We start from the raw sequence: 20,332 nt of genomic DNA, 5'->3' as shown, positions 1-20,332 counted from the left end.
CCCATGTGATGCAGGGGTTGACTTGAATACATGAGTTGGAATGTAAGCGGAGTGAAGTTCGGGTGCATACTAAATTATGTGGATTATGAGCCAGGGTGGCCAATGTAGGCATGTGCAAGGCAATGAAGCAGTGGAGCCAGGTTAGGAGAGAGAAAGGAGAGGTGCAGAGGGAGGAGGAGTAAGGGGAGAGAGAGAAACTCGGAGAAGAATATGAGAGAATAGCCTCCTGTTCTTAGATAGAGGAAGAAGAAATATGATGAAATGAAACAGCAACTGTAGTAGGAGTTAGAAAAACTGGAGCCAAACCTGGAAAATCTTTGGGTTAAATCTATGCTTGGCTCCTTCCTCACTGTGCCCCCTTATCCAAGACACTTTACTTCTCTGATCCTCGATTCCCTCAAAATTTGGAGTACTGTTTGGGGAGGCTAACAATGACACTGACAATGATGCTGTGGCATGATGAGCCCAGGGTGGTGGTGTAGGAAAGAGGAAAGCTGATCCCGCCTGCCCATCTGAACTGTGTATGAATGAGCTCAACTCTCGGCTCGTGGTTGGTGCCTACTTTTGCAATTTGACAAATAAAAAAAAAAGATTGCCATAATGCAGATGATTATAGTCCTTTTGCAGATGAATATTATGTATGGAACAATCACAAATCACAGTGCACACACATTTTGTGGGTCACTTTTTCAGATAATATTATATCGTTGGCATTTTTATTGTTTGTAATTGCCCTTGTAAAGATTTTAACTGCACTCTCTGTGTGTGAGAATGTGTGTGTGTGTGAACCCCCAGAATATAGTGGCTATTGAGTCAGGATCTGGGTTTGAATTTTAACTCCACCACTTACTGTCTTGCTGTCTGACACTCAACCTCACCTATGCCTCATATTCCTCACAGAAAATAACAGAACTTGCTTCAAAGGACAACTGAGATAACTAAAGGCAGTAATGCATGCCAAGAACAGAGGATAGTGTTTGGTAGCAAGCCCTCAATAAAATATTGGCTCTTATTATTACGGAGTTTTACAGTTTGTAATAGTTTGAACATGCTCTCTTTCCCTAAGTGGCCTGAGGTAATCTGTGAAAATGGTTTGCTATTCACATGACCTGGAGAACCCCACAAAATCATGCAAATCAAGAGGTTCCAATCTTCGTGTTCACTTTAAGAACACTTGTGAAACTACCCAGGCCATCAAGGGTATGCATATATGAAAAGCCATGAAGTATTTGAAAGATATCACTTTACAGAAACAGTGCGCACTGTTCTGACGTTACAATGGTGGAGTTAGCAGGTGTGTCCAGGCCAAGCAGTGGGGCTGGACACAAGGTCGGTGGCCCCAAAAGAGTGCCGAATTTTTGTTGCACATGCTTAAAAATGCAGAGAGTAATGCTGAACTCAAGTGTTTAGATGTAGATTCTTTGGTCATTGAGTATAACCAAGTAAACAAAGCACCTAAGATGCGCCGCTGGACTTACAGAGCTCATGGTTGGATTAACCCATACATGAGCTCCCCCTGCCACACAGAGAAGATCCTTACTGAAAATGAAGATTGTTCCTAGACCAGAAAAGGAGGTTACCCAGAAGAAAAAGATATCCCAGAAGAAACTGAAGAAACAAAAACTTATGGCACAGGAGTAAATTCAGCATTAAAATAAATGCAATTAAAAGGAAAAATAATAATAATATGAACACTACAGAAATGGGAAAATTCTCCATAATTTCATCCACACCACTCAAGATCCTCACTACAACTGTTTGGTGTGTATTTCTCCTCTCCCCTAACCTCCCCACTTTTATTTTTAGACATTTACTAGCCCATTATATTATTATTTTATTTTATTTTTTAACCACAAACCAAACAATAACAAAAGAATATTATATATACCACCTTTAAGTTGTTATTTTCATGGCAATGTTTATAGATTTAAACCTTTCTTTTCAGAGGTTGCATGAAATTTCACTCCACATATTGATGATGGCAGCAGGCCATCTGGAGCCACTGCTGCAAAGACACTGGCTGCAGCTGGGGAGGCGTGGCTGGGGCTGTTCACTCTGCAGAGGTGGTGGGAGCTGGGAACAGGCAGGAGCCCCATCCCCTTCTGAGTTGGTGGGGTGGGAGCCCCACACTCCCAGGCACAAATGCAGCCGCCCAGCTGCAGCTGTGGACCAGGACATCCCTGTGCTCTTGGGGGCCCGGGAAGCCCCCCTGCCCCCCAGACTCAGAAGTGCCTGCTCCCACTGCCTGGCCTCTCCCTGCTCCTGGGACCCACTCCAATTCTGAAGCAAAGTTGTAGCCAAGCCTACGTGTGGTCAAGACCCAGCTGGGTGCGTGTATGCTTGGGGCAGTACTAACATGCCAGCCCTCTGCCACCCCAGTCCCCTCTGGACTTTGGGCACCAAAGAGCATGGGAGGGAGGCCAAGGTGAGGGCTGAAGGTGGCTCAGCTCAGGCCTGCAGGCACCCCTTGGCGTGAACAGCCTGAGTGCCATGAGCAGCAGCAGGAAGCAGACAGGCTCCTGGGCAGAAAAGGGTGGGTCCCCAGTGAAACCCCACCTTCAAGGCAGGGATGGCCAGAAACCTAGGGACTGGGCTGCCAGTTCCACAGACTCAAGTGAAAACTTACGGTGTTTTTTTCCAGGCCCACCAAGGGCCACCCATGGACCAATCAGCACATACTTCCTCCCTTCTGAAGACCATAAAAACCCAGAACTCACAGAGACAACTGGACAACCTGCCTGTAAAGAGGAGCTAACCACTCTGGGTCCCCTCTCTACTGAGGGCTGCAGAGACAATGGGGGACCTGCCTGTGGGAAAGAGCTACCCACTTTGGGTCTCCTGAGAGCTGTACTGCCACTCAATAAAGCACCCCTTCACCTTGCTCATCCTCCAGTTGTCCATTTACCTCATTCTTCCTGGATGTGGGACAAGAACTCAGGACCCACCAAATGGCAGAACTGAAAGAGCTGTAACACAAACAGGCCTGAAACACACACCCCACCTTGTCCACGTTGCAGGCAACGAGAAGAAGAGAAGAGGTGTGGTCCTTCAGGGAGCCCAGACTTAGGGGCTCCCTGAGCCAGGGCTGTGGCACCCTCTTTGGGGTTTTGTGGTTCCTGGTGTCTCCAAGCTTCTGAGCACCACCATGTTCTCCGGCGCCTGCAGTGGAAACTACTTTTGGTATGCCTGGTCCAGCCACAGACTGGCACAGAGCCAGTGCCTGTGCCAATGCCTGGAGCTGCTTGTCCTGCCACAGCTGGCATGCCTGGCTGTGCACATGGCCAGACCCTGTGCTTGCTCACACACCCCTTGGTGCTCTGCACCTGGCTCACCCTTGGCAGGCATGGGATCCAGGCTGGTAGCGCAAGCCGAAAGCAGCCTTCTGGGCCGAGTTAGTGGAACAAGCACAGTGGGCCTCAGCAGAACTCAGGCAAAGGTGCCACCAACCACAGAGGTTTCCAGCTGACAAGGTGACACCCCAAGGATCCCGTGAAAATATGGAGGTAGTTTACTTAACCATTCCTATATTGAAAGACATTGGTTTATTTTTAATTTTTTTCACTAGTACAAACAGTACTGTAAAGAACATAAATTGTGCATATTGCTATCAATTTACAAAAGTGTTTCTACAGAAGTGGACATGATGGGAGGGGAGGTTCCAAGATGGCCAAACAGGAACAGCTCCAGTCTACAGCTCTCGGTGTGAATGACACAGAAGACGAGTGATTTCTGCATTTCCAACTGAGGTACCGGCTTCATCTCACTGGGGCTTGTCAGACAGTGGGTGCAGGATAGTGGGTGCAGGACAGTGGGTGCAGCCCACCAAGCATGAGCCTAAGCAGGGCGAGGCATTGCCTCACCTGGGAAGCACAAGGGATCAGGGAATTCCCTTTCCTAGCCAAGGGAAGCTGAGACAGATGGCACCTCGAAAATTGGGTAACTCCCACCCTAATACTGCAATTTTCCAAGGGTCTTAGCAAACGGCACACCAGAAGATTATATCCCATGCATGGCTTGGAGGGTCCCATGCCCATGGAGCCTCGCTTATTGCTAGCACAGCAGTCTAAGATTGAACTGCAAGGCGGCAGCGAGGCTGGGGGAGGGGTGCCCGCCAATGCTGAGGCTTGAGTAGGTAAACAAAGCAGCTGGGAAACTCGAACTGGGTGGAGCTCAAGGAGGCCTGCCTGCCGCTGTAGACTCCACCTCTGGGGGCAGGGCATAGCTGAACAAAAGGCAGCAGAAACTTCTGCAGACTTAAATGTCCCTGTCTGACAGCTTTGAAGAGAGTAGTGGTTCTCCCAGCACGGAGTCTGAGATCTGAGAATGGACAGACTGCCTCCTCAAGTGGGTCCCTGATCCCTGAGTAGCCTAACTGGGAGGCACCTCCCAGTAGGGGTGGACTGACACTTCACATGGCTGGGTGCCCCTCTGAGAAAAAGCTTCCAGAGGAACGATCGGGAGCAACATTTGCTGTTCTGCAATATTCGCTGTTCTGCAGCCTCCGCTGGTGATACCCAAGCAAACAGGGTCTGGAGTGGACCTCCAGCAAACTCCAACAGACATGCAGCTGAGGGTCCTGACTGTTAGGAGGAAAACTAACAAACAGAAAGGACTTCCACACCAAAACCCCATCTGCACGTCACCATCATCAAAGACCAAAGATAGATAAAACTGCAAAGATGGGGAGAAACCAATGCAGAAAAGCTGAAAATTCTAAAAATCAGAGTGCCTCTTCTCCTCCAAAGCAATGCAGCTCCTCACCAGCAACAGAACAAAGCTGGACAGAAAATGACTTTGATGAGTTGAGAGAAGAAGGCTTCAGATGATCAAACTTCTCTGAGCTAAAGGAGGATGTTCAAACCCATCACAAAGAAGCTAAAAACCTTGAAAAAAGATTAGACAAATGGCTAACTAGAATAACCAGTGTAGAGAAGTCCTTAAATGACCTGATGGAGCTGAAAACCATGGCACGAGAACTACGTGATGCATGCACAAGCTTCAGTAGCCGATTCAATCAACTGGAAGAAAGGGTATCAATGATTGAAGATCAAATGAATGAAATGAAGTGAGAAGAGAAGTTTAGAGAAAAAAGAGTAAAAAGAAATGAACAAAGCCTGCAAGAAATATGAGACTATGTGAAAAGACCAAATCTACGTCTGATTGTTGTACCTGAAAGTGACAGGGAGAACGGAACCAAGTTGGAAAACACTCTGCAGGATATTATCCAGGAGAACTTCCCCAACCTAGCAAGGCATACCAACATTCAAATTCAGGAAATACAGAGAATGCCACAAAGATACTCCTTGAGAATAGCAAGTCCAAGACACATAATTGTCAGATTCACCAAAGTTGAAATGAAGGAAAAAATGTTAAGGGCAGCCAGAGAGAAGGGTTACCCACAAAGGGAAGCCCACGAGACTAACAGTAGATCTCTTGGCAGAAACTCTACAAGCCAGAAGAGAGTGGGGGCCAATATTCAACATTCTTAAAGAAAAGAATTTTCAACCCAGAATTTCATATCCAGCCAAACTAAGCTTCATAAGTGAAGGAGAAATAAAATCCAATACAGACAAGCAAATGCTGAGAGATTTTGTCACCACCAGGCCTGCCTTAGAAGAGTTCCTGAAGGAAGCACTAAACATGGAAAGGAACAACCAGTACCAGCCACTGCAAAAACATGCCAAATTTTAAAGACCATCAACATTATGAAGAAACTGCATCAACTAATGAGAAAAATAACCAGCTAACATCATAATGACAGGATCAAATTCACACATAACAATATTAACCTTACATGTAAATGGGCTAAATGCCCCAATTAAAAGACACAGACTGGCAAATTGGATAAAGAGTCAAGACCCATCAGTGTGCTGTATTCAGGAGACCCAGCTCATGTGCAGAGACACACATAGGCTCAAAATAAAGGGATGGAGGAAGGTCTACCAAGCAAATGGAAAGCAAAAAAAAGCAGGGGTTGCAATCCTAGTCTCTGATAAAACAGACTTTAAACCAACACAGATCAAAAGAGATAAAGAAGGCCATTACATAATGGTAAAGGGATCAATTCAACAAGAAGAGCTAACTATCCTAAATATATATGCACCCAATACAGGAGCACCCAGATTCATAAAGCAAGTACTTAGAGACCTACAAAGAGACTTAGATTCCCACACAATAACAATGGGAGACTTTAACACCCCACTGTCAACATTAGACAGATCAACGAGACAGAAAGTTAACAAGGATATCCAGGAATTGAACTCAGCTCTGCACCAAGCAGACCTAACAGACATCTACAGAACTCTCCACCCCAAATCAACAGAATACACATTCTTCTCAGCACCACATCACACTTATTCCAAAACTGACCACATACTTGGAAGTAAAGCACTCCTCAGCAAATGTAAAAGAACAGAAATTATAACAAACTGTCTCTCAGACCACAGTGCAATCAAACTAGAACTCAGGATTAAGAATCTCACTCAAAACCTCTCAACTACATGGAAACTGAACAACCTGCTCCTGAATGACTACTGAGTAAATAACGAAATGAAGGCAGAAATAAAGATATTCTTTGAAACCAGTGAGAACAAAGACACAACATACCAGAATCTCTGTGACACATTTAAAGCAGTGTATAGAGGGAAATTTATAGCACTAACTGCCCACAAGAGAAAGCAGGAAAGATCTAAAACTGATACCCTAACATCACAATTAAAAGAACTAGAGAAGCAAGAGCAAACACATTCAAAAGCTAGCAGAAGGCAAGAAATAACTAAGATCGGAGCAGAACTGAAGGATACAGAGACACAAAAATCCCTTCAAAAAATCAATGAATCTAGGAGCTGGTTTTTTGAAAAGATCAACACAATTAATAGACCACTAGCAAGACTAATAAAGAAGAAAAGAGAGAAGAATCAAATAGACGCAATAAAAAATGATAAAGGGCATATCACCACTGATCCCACAGAAATACAAACTACCATCAGAGAATACTATAAACACCTCTATGCAAATAAACTAGAAAATCTAGAAGAAATGGATAAATTCCTGGACGCATACACCCTCCCAAGACTAAACCAGGAAGAAGTTGAACTCCTGAATAGACCTATAACAGACTCCGAAATTGAAGCAATAATTAATAGCCTACCAACCAAAAAAAGTCCAGGACCAGACAGATTCACAGCCAAATTCTACCAGAGGTACAAGGAGGAACTGGTACCATTCCTTCTGAAACTATTTCAATCAATAGAAAAAGAGGGAATCCTCCCTAACTCATTTTATGAGGCCAGCATCATCCTGATACCAAAGCCTGGTAGAGACACAACAAAAAAAGAGAATTTTAGACCAATATCCCTGATGAACATCAGTGCGAAAATCCTCAATAAAATACTGGCAAACTGAATCCAGCAGCACATCAAAAAGCTTATCCACCATGATCAAGTGGGCTTCATCCCTGGGGTGCAAAGCTGGTTCAACATACACAAATCAATAAATGTAATCCAGCATATAAATAGAACCAAAGACAAAAACCACATGATTATCTCAATAGATGCAGAAAAAGCCTCAACAAAATTCAACAGTCCTTCATGCCAAAAACTCTCAATAAATTAAGTATTGATGTGACATAACTCAAAATAATAAGTTATTTATGACAAACCTGCAGCCAATATCATACTAAATGGGCAAAACCTGGAAGCATTCCCTTTGAAAACTGGCACAAGACAGGGATACCCTCTCTCACCACTCCTATTCAACATAGTGTTGGAAGTTCTGGCCAGGGCAATTAGGCAGGAGAAGGAAATAAAGGGTATTCAATTAGGAAAAGAGGAAGTCAAATTGTCCCTGTTTGCAGATGACATGATTGTATATTTAGAAAGCCCCATCATCTCAGCCCAAAATCTCCTTAAGCTGATAAGCAACTTCAGCTAAGTCTCAGGATACAAGATCAATGTGCAAAAATCACAGGCATTCCTATACACCAATAACAGACAAACAGAGAGCCAAATCATGAGTGAACTCCCATTCACAATTTTTTCAAAGAGAATAAAATACCTAGGAATCCAACTTACAGGGATGTGAAGGACCTCTTCAAGGAGAACTACAAACCACTGCTCAATGAAATAAAAGAGGACACAAACAAACAAATGGAAGAACATTCCATGCTCATGGATAGGAAGAATCAATACCGTGAAAATGGCCATAATGCCCAAGGTAATTTACAGATTCAATGCCATCCCATCAAGCTACCAATGACTTTCATCACAGATTTGGAAAAAACTACTTTAAAGTTCATATGGAACCAAAAAAGAGCCTGCATCACCAAGACAATCCTAAGCCAAAAGAACAAAGCTGGAGGCCTCATGCTACCTGACTTCAAACTATACTACAAGGCTACAGTAACCAAAACAGCATGGTACTGGTACCAAAACAGAGATACAGACCAATGGAACAGAACAGAGGCCTCAGAAATAATACCACACACCTACAACCATCTGATCTTTGACAAACCTGACAAAAACAAGAAATGGGGAAAGGATTCCCTGTTTAATAAATGGTGCTGGGAAAACTGGCTAGCCATATGTAGAAAGCTGAAACTGGATGCCTTCCTTACACCTTATACAAAAATCAATTCAAGATGGATTAAAGACTTAAATGTTAGACCTAAAACCATAAAAACCCTAGAAGAAAACCTAGGCAATACCATTCAGGACATAGGCATGGGCAAGGACTTCATGACTAAAACACCAAAAGCAATGGCAACAAAAGCCAAAATTGACAAATGGGATCTAATTAAACTAAAGAGCTTCTGCACAGCAAAAGAAACTACCATCAGAGTGAACAGGCAACCTACAGGATGGGAAAAAATTTTTGCAATCTACCCATCTGACAAAGGGCTAATATTCAGACTCTACAAAGAACGCAAACAAATTTACAAGAAAAAAACAAACAACCCCATCAAAAAGTGGGTGAAGGATATGAACAGACACTTCTCAAAAGAAGACATTTATGCAGGCAACAGACACATGAAAAAATGCTCATCATCACTGGCCATCAGAGAAATGCAAATCAAAACCACAATGAGATACCATCTCACACCAGTTAGAATGGCGATCATTAAAAAGTCAGGAGACAACAGGTGGTGGAGAGGATGTGGAGAAATAAGAACACTTTTACACTGTTGGTGGGACTGTAAACTAGTTCAACCATTGTGGAAGACAATGTGGCCATTCCTCAAGGATCTAGAACTAGAAATACCATTTGACCCAGCCATCCCATTAGTGGGTATATACCCGAAGGACTGTAAATCATGCTGCTATAAAGACACATGCACACGTATGTTTATTGCAGCAGTATTCACAATAGCAAAGACCTGGAACCAACCCAAATGCCCATCAGTGATAGACTGGATTAAGAAAATGTGGCACATATACACCATGGAATACTATGCAGCCATAAAAAAGGATGAGTTCATGTCCTTTGTAGGGACATGGATGAAGCCGGAAACCATCATTCTCAGCAAACTATTGCAAGGACAGAAAATCAAACACTGCATGTTCTCACTCATAGGTGGGAATTGAACAATGAGAACACTTAGACAGAGGAAGGGGAACATCGGACACCAGGGCCTGTTTTGGGGTGGGGGGAGGGGGGGAGGGATAGCATTAGGAGATACACCTAGTGTAAATGATGAGTTACTGGGTGCAGCACACTCAACATGGCACATGTAAACATATGTAACAAACCTGCATGTTGTGCTCATGTACCCTAGAACCTAAAGTATAATAATAAAACAAAATTTAGAAAAAGAAGTGGACATGATGGAGCAAAGGACATAAATATTTAAAATTTTAATAGATGCTGTTAGATTTCCTTCTAAAAAAGAAACACAAAATTTTCAAACTTTCTTCAACCCTGGATATTATCCAATTAAAAACTTTTACTTTTGCCAGTGTAATGGACAAAATATATTTTGTTTCTTTTCATTTCATTTCTTTAATTACAGGTAAAACTGATCATCTTTTTGCATTTCTTTTCCTAATTATTTATTCCGATGTAACAATTTTTTGTTGGGTTGTTTTTGTTTGTGTCATTTTTGTTTTGTTTTGTTTTGTTTTTTTGAGACGGATTATCACTCTGTCGCCAGGCTGGAATGCAGTGGCGCAATCTCGGCTCGCTACAACCTCCGCCTCCCAAGTTCAAGCGATTCTCCTGCCTCAGTCTTCTGAGTAGCTGGTACTATGGGTACTCACCACCACACCTGGCTAATTTTTGTATTTTTAGTAGAGACAGGGTTTCACCATGTTGGCCAGGGTGGTCTCGATCTCTTGACCTCGTGATCTGCCCGCCTTGGCCTCCCAAAGTGCTGGGATTACAGGCGTGAGCCACCGTGCCCGGCCTTTTGTAACTGATTTTAAGTACTCTCTCTCTCTCTCTCTCTCTCTCTCTCTGTGTGTATGTGTGTGTACATATATATACATAAAAATACACACCATATACTATATATGTATATACTATATACACACACACACACACACAATATATATATATACACACATACACACTATATATATATATATATATATGCACACACACCATGGATATAAACCTTTTGTTATTTATTTTTTTAAGATATTTCATCCCAACTTGTAAGTTTTTTCTTTAACTTATTTATGCCTTTGAAATGAATCATCATTTTTTTTAATTTCATTTTTATGTGGTTAAAGTCATATATCCTTTCCTTTATAAGTTCTTTGTTTTGCGGTTTAGTTTAAAAGGTCTTCTCACTTAAATATGATTTAAAAGAATTTTGCTATCTTTTATTTTAGGGTTTTACATTTTTGGAGTTTAAATATTTAGTCTATCTGGAATTACTTTCATACATAATATAAAATTAGAATCTAAGGTTTTTTTCCCCCATGGGCTAAACATCATCTTTAATGACTACATAAAATCCCTTAACTAGCCAGGAACAGTGGCTCATGCCTTGTAATCTCAGCATTTTGCAGGGCCTAGGCAGGTAGATAGCCTGAGCTCAGGAGTTCAAGACGAGCCTGGGCAACATAGTGAGCCCTTGTCTCTTAAAAAAAAAAAAATGAAAAAATTAGCTTGGCATGGTGATGCGCACCTGTAGTCCTAGCTACTTGGGAGGCTGAGGTGGGAAGACTGCTTGAGCCCAGCAGGTGGAGCTGGGATCATGCCACTACACTCCAGCCTGGGCAACAGAGCAAGACCCTGTCAAAAAAAAAAAAAAAAAGAAAGAAAGAAAGAAAAGAAAAGAATGAAAGTCTTCAATTCCTTGCAAGCTGCTGGCCACTGGCTGGCCTCAGCTCCTAACCATATGGACCTCTCCAGCATGGCAGTTTGCTGCATCAAAGCTAGCAAGAGACTGGACTTGGTGGCTCATACCTGTAATCCCAGCACTTTGGGAGGCCGAGGCAGGAGGATCACTTGAGCTAAGGAGTTCAAGACCAATCTGGGCAACATAGAGAGACCTTGTCGCTACAAAAAATGAAAAAATTAGCTGGCCATGGAGGCGTGCACCTGTCCAGCTACTCAGGAAGCTGAGGTGGGAGTTTCCCTGGAAGATCAAGACTGCAGTAAGCCATGATCATGCCTGGCCTGGGAGACAGAGCGAGACTTAATCTCAAAAAAAATAAAAAAATTCCCTAGCCTTCAGTTTGTGGCTCATCACAGAGCCCCTTCTCACATTGTTGATGGACTTCTTGTTGTGACAGGTGCCATCTGAACATCCACTAAGTGGGACACCACGTGATGCCTAAATTTATGTTTCTCTAGGATTTAAGTTCCTTTTAGTGTCTCTCTGAGTTTCTGCTTCTTATCTGACAATGGGCTTCTCTGTATGACTGACACTGGGGCCTTCATCTCCTTGAGGTGAGGTCAGTCCAAACAGGAAGGTGATTATACCCTAATCACCTCTACTTGATCATCAATATCTCTCAATTGGACACAATAAGTGCTAAGTTATACAAGAGACACAGTCATACAAAGGTGGGGGTTGGGGAGACTTTCTGATCAAGATAATATGAATATTTTAATGATCTCTTGAAACATATTGCCAAATTACCTTCCCAAAGAGCAAAGTTACAATTTATAAAGCCACTGACTGAGAATGCTAATTTCTTCAAATCCTTCCAGTGTTGATATCATCTTTTAAAAATGTTTGCCCACTTATTAGGTGTGATATTATGATTTTATATTATATATATATATTTGTGTGTGTGCATATGTGTGTGTGTGTATGTATGTATATGCTGGGTTTTGTCCATGGTTGCTAGCTGATAACTCCCATAACCATTGTTATAGCCATTTGTTATAATGTTGGGGCACTTTAGGCCTCAGAAGCAGGCCTCAGGAAACAACATCTTCCTCTCTGATCTTCCGTTCTCTCTTTTGCTTGGGAAAATAGAGAAGTAAGGACTGAGCAGAGCCCCTGAGGCCTTAACTTGTAATTCTACAACACGTTCTCCCATCTCTAAACTTTTCCTTCCTTTAAGTTGACACTTAAACCCTGCAGTCTGCTGTCTGAGAACAGTTGGTGCTCACTAGACTTTCCACGAGCTCTTACCTTAGTTTGAGTTACCCCAAATGCAGAGTCTGATAGAGGTACTTGTTGCAGGTGGCTCACTGAGAAGGGATCACCTGCAGCAGGAGTGAGGAAGCAGAGAGTGTGACGTTGAGAGGAAGGATGTGTTACAAGGTGAGAAAGGTACAGAATGCCTTCTAGAGCTATTCGCCTAAATGAAAGGATTCACCCACTAGCTTTCATCCCTAGGGGTTACAAATTGCTAAGAGAGATATTAACTTCCCTGCACTTAGTGGGGTTGTGCTATGGTTTGAATATGTCCCCCAGAGTTCATGTGCTGGAAACTATATCCCCAGTGCAACATTGTTCAGAGATGGGACCTTTAAGAGGTGATTAGGTCCATTATCAAGGGAGAGGGTTTATTATCTCAGTAGTGGTGTCCTTATAAAAGGTGAGCTCAAACTCCTTTTCTCTCTCTCTTGCATGCCTTCTGCCACCATGTGATGCCTTCTGCCATGTTACAACGCAGCAAGAAGGCCCTTACTAGATGTGGTATTTTGATCTTGGACTTCCCAGTCTCCAGAACCATGAGCTCCCCAAAACTTCCATTGCTTGCCAGTCTGTAGCATTCTGTCATAGCAGCACAAAATAGACTTAGACAGACTTGTGGGCTCTAGGGTGCTGGAGAAGAGCCTGGGGTGGAAAGCTGAAGAACAGGCTATCTCACACAGAGAGGATACTGTCAGTGAGAGCAGCATCTGAGCTCCAATAGGGCAACTGTCCACTGTAGCCACGGCTGAGATCAGAGGTGGCCAAGGGGATGTGATGTGTTTGTTACAGTGCTCCTACATTGCCCTGCCTCTCTTGAAGCTAGGTTGTGGTCATGTAATTCTTCAGTCTACATGGAGGACTCTGCCGTGGAGAATACACGAATTCATATCAGACCTGTGTGAATAAAGAATAAACCTTGGTTGTGTTAAGCAACTTGTATGTTGGGATTTATTTGTACTGTGGCATATCCTGGTATCAATTTACTTTCACTAAATCAAAAGTCATGCCCCAAAACAACCAGGATTGGGAGAGGAATAGACATTTCCCCTATACCATTGCACTCTATAAATGGACCAAGCACCAGAGTAGGTAAGTGAGAATCTACAAACTGAGGAATGACATCTTAATCTCCCGGGATAAGTTTTCTATTGAAATTGATACGGCAAACCCCAACATATTTTGTTATATACAAATACCCTTTCCTTATGTTCTCTTTTCATTAAGTTTCACTTTACATTTTTATCACAGCTCCTGAAATCAGCATACACCCTGAAGGAGCAGAAGACTTCCCTGCCCCCTTGACGTAACTCTGGTGGACAGAGCTGGTGACGAGGTCTATAAATATCAGATACAACTGGTCAGGGGTACAGTTCAGCTAGTGGTGCATGTGGAACTATAGTTCTTGTTCTCTCCTCTTTATGGGACAATTTATAGACAATTAGAAGATTCCCCCTTGGAGCTATCACAATATAGATTGTCAGAAAAGGCTTTTTTTTTTTTTTTTCCAGCCAGCAATTAGTAGTCTGGAGTTAGAGTTCTCTTGGTAGGTTAAAGGATCCAGTAAACTGCCCCTCTTCCCTGGAATCTGCTGGCTCTCTTCGCTTTGCTAAGGCTGGCCTTAGACCCTACTTATCCAGAAGCTTGATTTGAGCTGAGCACTGTGGGTAGCCCTGAGCCAGGGGCAACTTGGATGAGACCTCCACTCCCAAGCCCCCGGTCTGCAGACTAGTAAATGTGAAACCAGTCCACAAGACTTGCACTTAGCAGGTCTTGCACCTAGCTGAGATCAGCATGCTGGAGGACTGGGGCCTTTATGGGGTGCGTTTGTCTGTTCTCATACTGCTATAAAGAACTACCTGAGACTGGGTGATTTATGAAGGAAATAACTCACAGTTCCACAGGCTGTACAGGAAACATGGCTGGGATGTCTCAGAAAACTTACAATCATGGCAGAAGGTGAAGGGGAAGGATGCACGTCTTACCACAGTAGAGCAGGAAAGAGCAAGTGAAGGGGGAAGTGCCACACATTTTCAAACAACCAGATCTTATAAGGACTCACTCACTATCACGAGAACAGCAAGGGGAAAACTGTCCCCACAAACCAATCACCTCCCACCAGGTCCCTCCCCAACATTGAGGATTACAATTCAATATGAGATTTGGGTGGGGACACAGAGCCAAACCATATAATAGGGGAATGAGAAGTGGAGAGAAAGAAAAGCAGCCAAGGAAAAGCTTTGGTGGAACTTGGGTGCATCTCTGGATGTCTGTGGAATGATCGTTCATCCCAGCGTGTCAAGCCCTTTCACGTTATGCATTTTTATGCACATTATTTCTTTTATCCTCTCAACAACACCCAAGAGGCAGTTATTATTACCTCCTTTTAAAGATGACTTAATTATTCTAGGATTGAGCAAATAAATAAATATATTGTGGATAATGAAAGCAAGGTATGACTTAGAGGTAGTGAGGTGTACAGCTCAAATCTTAAGTACACAGCTTGATAACTTTTTACATGTACACTTGGGTAATCACTACCCAATCAATATTTTTAAATGTTCAGGTCGAGTGTGTTGGCTCAGCCTGTAATCCCAGCACTTTGGGAGGCTAAGGGAACAATATATATATTTTTTAGCACACTCAAAACTCCTTTGTGTTCCCTCCCAGTCATAAATTCCCAAACATAACCATTATTCTGATCTTTAACACCATAGATTATTCATTTTGCCTGTTCTTGAACTTCATATAAATTGAACCATACCGTACATGTTCTTTTGTGTTTGGTTTCTTTCACTCATTGTATCTGTGAGATTCATCCATGTTATATGTGTAGTGACAGTTTGTTCTTTTTCATTGATGTGAAATTTTTCATTGTATAGGATATTATCTAACCTACTACTGATGGACATTTGAATTGTTTCCAAGTTTTGACTTTATGAAGGAAGCTATATGGACATGTTTGTGCATGTCTGTTGGTGGATATAAGCACTCACTTCTCTTGGGTGTATATCTATGGATAAAGCTGCTAGATCATAGGATATATGAATATTTACCTATTAATTATCTTTTTTTTTTTTTGAGATGGAGTCTCACTCTGTTACCCAGGCTGGAGTGCAGTGGCGTGATCTTGGCTCACTGCAACCTCTGCCTCCCAGGTTCAAGAGATTCTCCTGCCTCAGCCTCCTGAGTAGGTGGGACTACAGACATGCGCCACCACGCCTGGGTAATTTTTAGTAGAGACAGGGTTTCACCCTGTTGGCCAGGCTGTTCTGGAACTCCCAGCCTCAAGTGATCTGCCTGCCTCAGCCTCCCAAAATGCTGGGATTACAGGTTTGAGCCACCGCACCCAGCCGACATATGAATATTTAGCTTTAGTAGGTATTGCTGATATATGAATATTTAGATTTAGCTTTAGTAGGTACTGCCAAATAGTTTTCACTCTCATCACAAGTGTATGAGAGAGGTGCGATGGCTCATGCCTGTAATCCTAGCACTTTGGGAGGCTGAGTTGGGCAGATCACTTGAGCCCAGGAGTTCAAGACCAGCCAGGGCAACATGGTGAAACCCTGTCTCTACTAAAAATATAAAAAATTAGCTGGGTGTGGTGGCGTGCACCTGTAGTCCCAGCTAGCTGGGAGGCTGAGATAGGAGGATCACATGAGCTCAGGAAGTCAAGGCTGCAATGAGCATAGAGCACCCCACTGCCCTTCAGCCTGAGCAACTGAAGTGACACCATGTCCCCCCTCAAAAAAAAAAAAAAAAAAAGGTGTATGGGCATTTCAGTTGCTACATAGTTACATAGTCTGCCAACATGGTTTTGTCCTTCTAATTACTGATTTGTCTTGATTTGTCAATTACCTTTCTACAAAGAGATACAGATATTTGTTAGTGAACTACAAAACTCCCTGCGATGGAAAATTCTCCATAGACCAACAGTTAAAGGTTTAACTTAAATGTTCGATTCTGACCCTAAAGGTAAAAATAATTGAAAAATAAGAGAGATCAATGTAGACATGGAGAGAATTGAACCTTTGGAAAGGTTGAAATATGCTGGGCTTTGACCTATCAGTAGTATTTGAATAGAGGGAGAGGAAAAGGGAAGACAGAGCTTAAGCAAAGAGAAGTGGGAAAGAGTTGGGACTAGAGCAGGAAGAAAGCTGACCTAACTTGGCAGTGGGTGACCCTGGGGAGGAGCAGGGCACTTGGTTGGATTGGTAAGGACCAGCCAGCCTTGAGGACTTCGAAGTCAAGGACTGGGCTTGGGATTTGGGTGATTGGGGTAGAGGAGGGGAATGGGGTGTTACCAAGTGCATACAGCCCTGAGTAGGAGTGAGATATATTAGATGAAAGTCAACTGGTCTGTCACCCAGTCTGTTTCCTCCTATTTCTCACAGTGAGGAGTATCTTACTGTGATGAGTGTGATAGGTATTTTTCTTTCATAGGGCCACTGAATGCAAGCCAGCTACTTCATGTGTTTCCCAGCTGAAGAAATAGATATGTTCCTGTGCTGAAGAGAAAACCACATGTGCCAGATTAACTGAGAAACTGAATATCTGCATACGGTCCTGTATAGGCATTTTAAGGACTTCTCAGGGGGCTAATCTTGACTTTATGTGATTTATACCACAGGAGATGACTTCACTAAATTAGAAGTTTTTGTGGCAGGTGTGCATGTACAAAGAGATGAACGTAAGTCTGGGCTGCAGGCTCTGAGAACAGAGAGAAATAGCTTCACTTCTCCTGGTCTCCTTCTAGAGCTCCCCATGTCAGGGCCCATTTGTCTCTCCACCTGCAGACTCAGCCTTGTACTATTCATTTGCCTATTCACTTATTCATTCAGCAAACTTTCTTTTTTAAATTTAATTTTATCTTATTATTTTGAGTTCTGGGGTACATGTGCAGGGTGTGCAGGTTTGCTACATAGGTAAACGTGTGCCATAGTGGTTTCCTGCACCTATCAACCCATCACCTAGGTATTAAGCCCCACATGCATTAGCTATTTAACCTGATGCTAAATAGCTCACTACCCCCCGACAGGCTCCAGTGTGTGTCGTTCCCCTCCCTGTGTCCATGTGTTCTCATTGTTCATCTCCCATTTATAAGTGAGAACATGTGGTGTTTGGTTTTCTGCTCCTGTGTTAGTTTGCTGAGGATAATGGCTTCCAGCTCCATCCATGTCCCTGCAAAGGATATTATTTCATTCCTTTTTATGGCTGCATAGTGTTCCATGGTGTATATGTACCACATTTTCTTCATCCACTGTCATTGATGGACATTTGAGTTGATTCCATGTCTTTGCTATTGTGAACAGTGCTCATTTAGCAAACTTTCACTGGATGCCTAGTGAAGGGCCAATCATTGAAATTTAAGATAAAAACACAGGGTTTCTGCCTTTAAGGAGCTGACAGACAAGTAGAGAACGCTAACTTGGAAGAGTTGGATGCAAAGAAGGTGTAAAAAGTGCTATAATAAAGGTAATGCATAGGACGGTAGGGCACATCGATTCTATCTGAGAATGTCCAGGAAATGTGTGAGCTGAGTCTTGAAGGATTACTTTGGAGTCCACCTGGTAGATAAGTTCAAGCAAGGGCCTTACAAGCAAAAGGGAGCAAGCCACAGTATGGCAGGAAGACTCCAAATCCTGTAGGCAGAGCATAGAGTTTGTGTGCAGAAGCAGCTAGAGAGAAGGCTGAGAAGTAGCCAGGGTCAGATTATGAAGGGTTGCAAACACCAAGTGAATGAATATGGACTTTACTGGGTGGACAGTGGGAGGCAGCACTACAGGGTTTGAGCCAGAACGTTACAGTTCAGCAATAAGAAACACTGCACTGGCACCGGTGTGAAGGACAAAGCACAGGGAGTGAGCCTAGAGACAGGAAGATCAGTTTGAAGGTTATTACATTAGACCTGGCAAAAGAAGATGCAAGCTTAAAATGAGACCAGGACAGCGATAATGGAGAAAAGGAAATTAGTATTTAGGAGGTAAATTCTACAGGACTTAATGAGATTGGAGGAGGTCAGGGAAAGCCGGGGGGAAGAATTTGGATGACTCCATATATTGTCTGGGTGGATGATGGTACTGTTATTTAGGAGAGGAAAGACAGGAAAAAAGGAAGGTTTGGGCAGGACAAGAGAAGGAAGAGATGGAGGAAATGAGTTTAATTTTGGTCATTTGAGCTTCTAATTTAGTGAAGTCATCCCATACTGTAAAAATCATATAAAGTTAAAATTAGCCCCTGAAAATTCCTTAAAATGCCTATATAGGACAGTGTGCAGATATTCAATTTCTCAATTAATCTGGAACATTTGGTTTTCAGCACAGGAACAGATCTTACTTACCGTTCAGTACTTACTTACTTATTGTTCAATGCTCTTCCCAGATCTGTGTCTGTGGAATATGTAAGTAGCCCTACAGTGTGACATTCGGAAAGAGTTTTGAGCTAGAGATGTAGATTTCAGATCATTAGAAGTGATTAAGGAATCATGAAGTCTGGAACAACCAGGGAGGACTGTGTGAGGTGAGAAGAAATTAGAGATGAGAACAATGCCACGGAGAACCCCAGCCTTTAAGGGGTGTGTGATGAATGGCACCCCACTGAAGGAGGTAGAGGAGCAATTTCAAAGATGAGAATTCAGCCAGGCACGGTGGCTCACAGATATGATCCCAGCACTTTCAGAGGCCGAGGCGGGCAGATCACTTGAGGTCAGGAGTTCAAGACCAGTCTGTCCAACCTGGCGAAACCCCATCTCTACTAAAACCACAAAATTAGCCAGGCTTGGTGGCGGGTGCCTGTAATCCCAGCTACTCAGGAGACTGAGGCAGGAGAATTACTTGAACCCAGGAGGCAGAGGTTACAGTGAGCTAAGATCAGGCCATTGCACTCCAGCCTGGGCAAAAAGAGTGAAACTCTGTCTCAGGAAAAAAATAAAATAAAGATGGGAACTCTTAAGCCAGAAGAAGCTCTTAACTGTGTGAGGGTGATTTCTTACTCATGGTGGATCCACTCTATATAGAAAAGTGTCCAGCTCATAGTTGTTGCATGAATGAATAAACAAACGAAGAGACTGGTGTCATAAAGATAAGCAGGCATTTCCAGAAGGTACATACTCCAGTGCTGGAGGGAGGCCAATGATGCAAGATGAGAACGAAGTGTTCCCAGACTGATCTGCAGTTGAAACAGGAAGCACTAAAACAGCCTCAGCTGCCAGCCATCTTGAAGGGCACAGCCTGAGTCACTCTCCTCCCCATTAGGACCTGGGGTGGGACAAGGGGATGCTCTTTCTTTTCTTTTTTTTTGAGTCTCACACTGTCACCAGGCTGGAGTGCAATGGCACGATCTCTGCTCACTGCAACCTCCACCTCCTGGGTTCAAGCGATTCTCCTGCCTCAGCCTCCTGAGTAGCTGGGATTACAGGCGCGTGCCACCATGCCCGGCTACTTTTTGTATTTTTAGTAGAGACGGGGTTTCACCATGTTGGTCTGGCTGGTCTCAAACTCCTGACCTCGTGATCCACCTGCCCAGCCTCCCAAAGTGCTGGGATTACAGGCATGAGCCACCGCGCCTGGCTGGGATGCTCTTTCTATAGTGGCTGTCACCCACAAGCCCTTCCCTACTTCCACCTGATGTCCTGGAGCTGAACCTCTGCCCTTAATCCAACTCCCAAGTTCTCACTTTGGTACATGGTTGTATTAGTTATCTATTGCTGTGTAAAAAATTACTTCTAAACATAAT

The 20,332-nt window shown here is 43.2% G+C and overlaps 1 pseudogene; it reads left to right on the top strand.

Moving 5' to 3' along the window:
• The first annotated feature begins 1,088 nt into the window (after window positions 1-1,088).
• LOC129034888 (large ribosomal subunit protein uL22-like) lies at window positions 1,089-1,641 on the top strand (annotated as a pseudogene).
• Window positions 1,642-20,332: the final 18,691 nt, after the last annotated feature.

This window comes from Pongo pygmaeus, chromosome 3 (assembly GCF_028885625.2).
Source record: "Pongo pygmaeus isolate AG05252 chromosome 3, NHGRI_mPonPyg2-v2.0_pri, whole genome shotgun sequence".
NCBI classification, from domain to species: Eukaryota; Metazoa; Chordata; class Mammalia; order Primates; family Hominidae; genus Pongo; species Pongo pygmaeus.
Note: the sequence above shows the minus strand (reverse complement) of the source record. Positions and strands in the feature narration are given on the sequence as shown.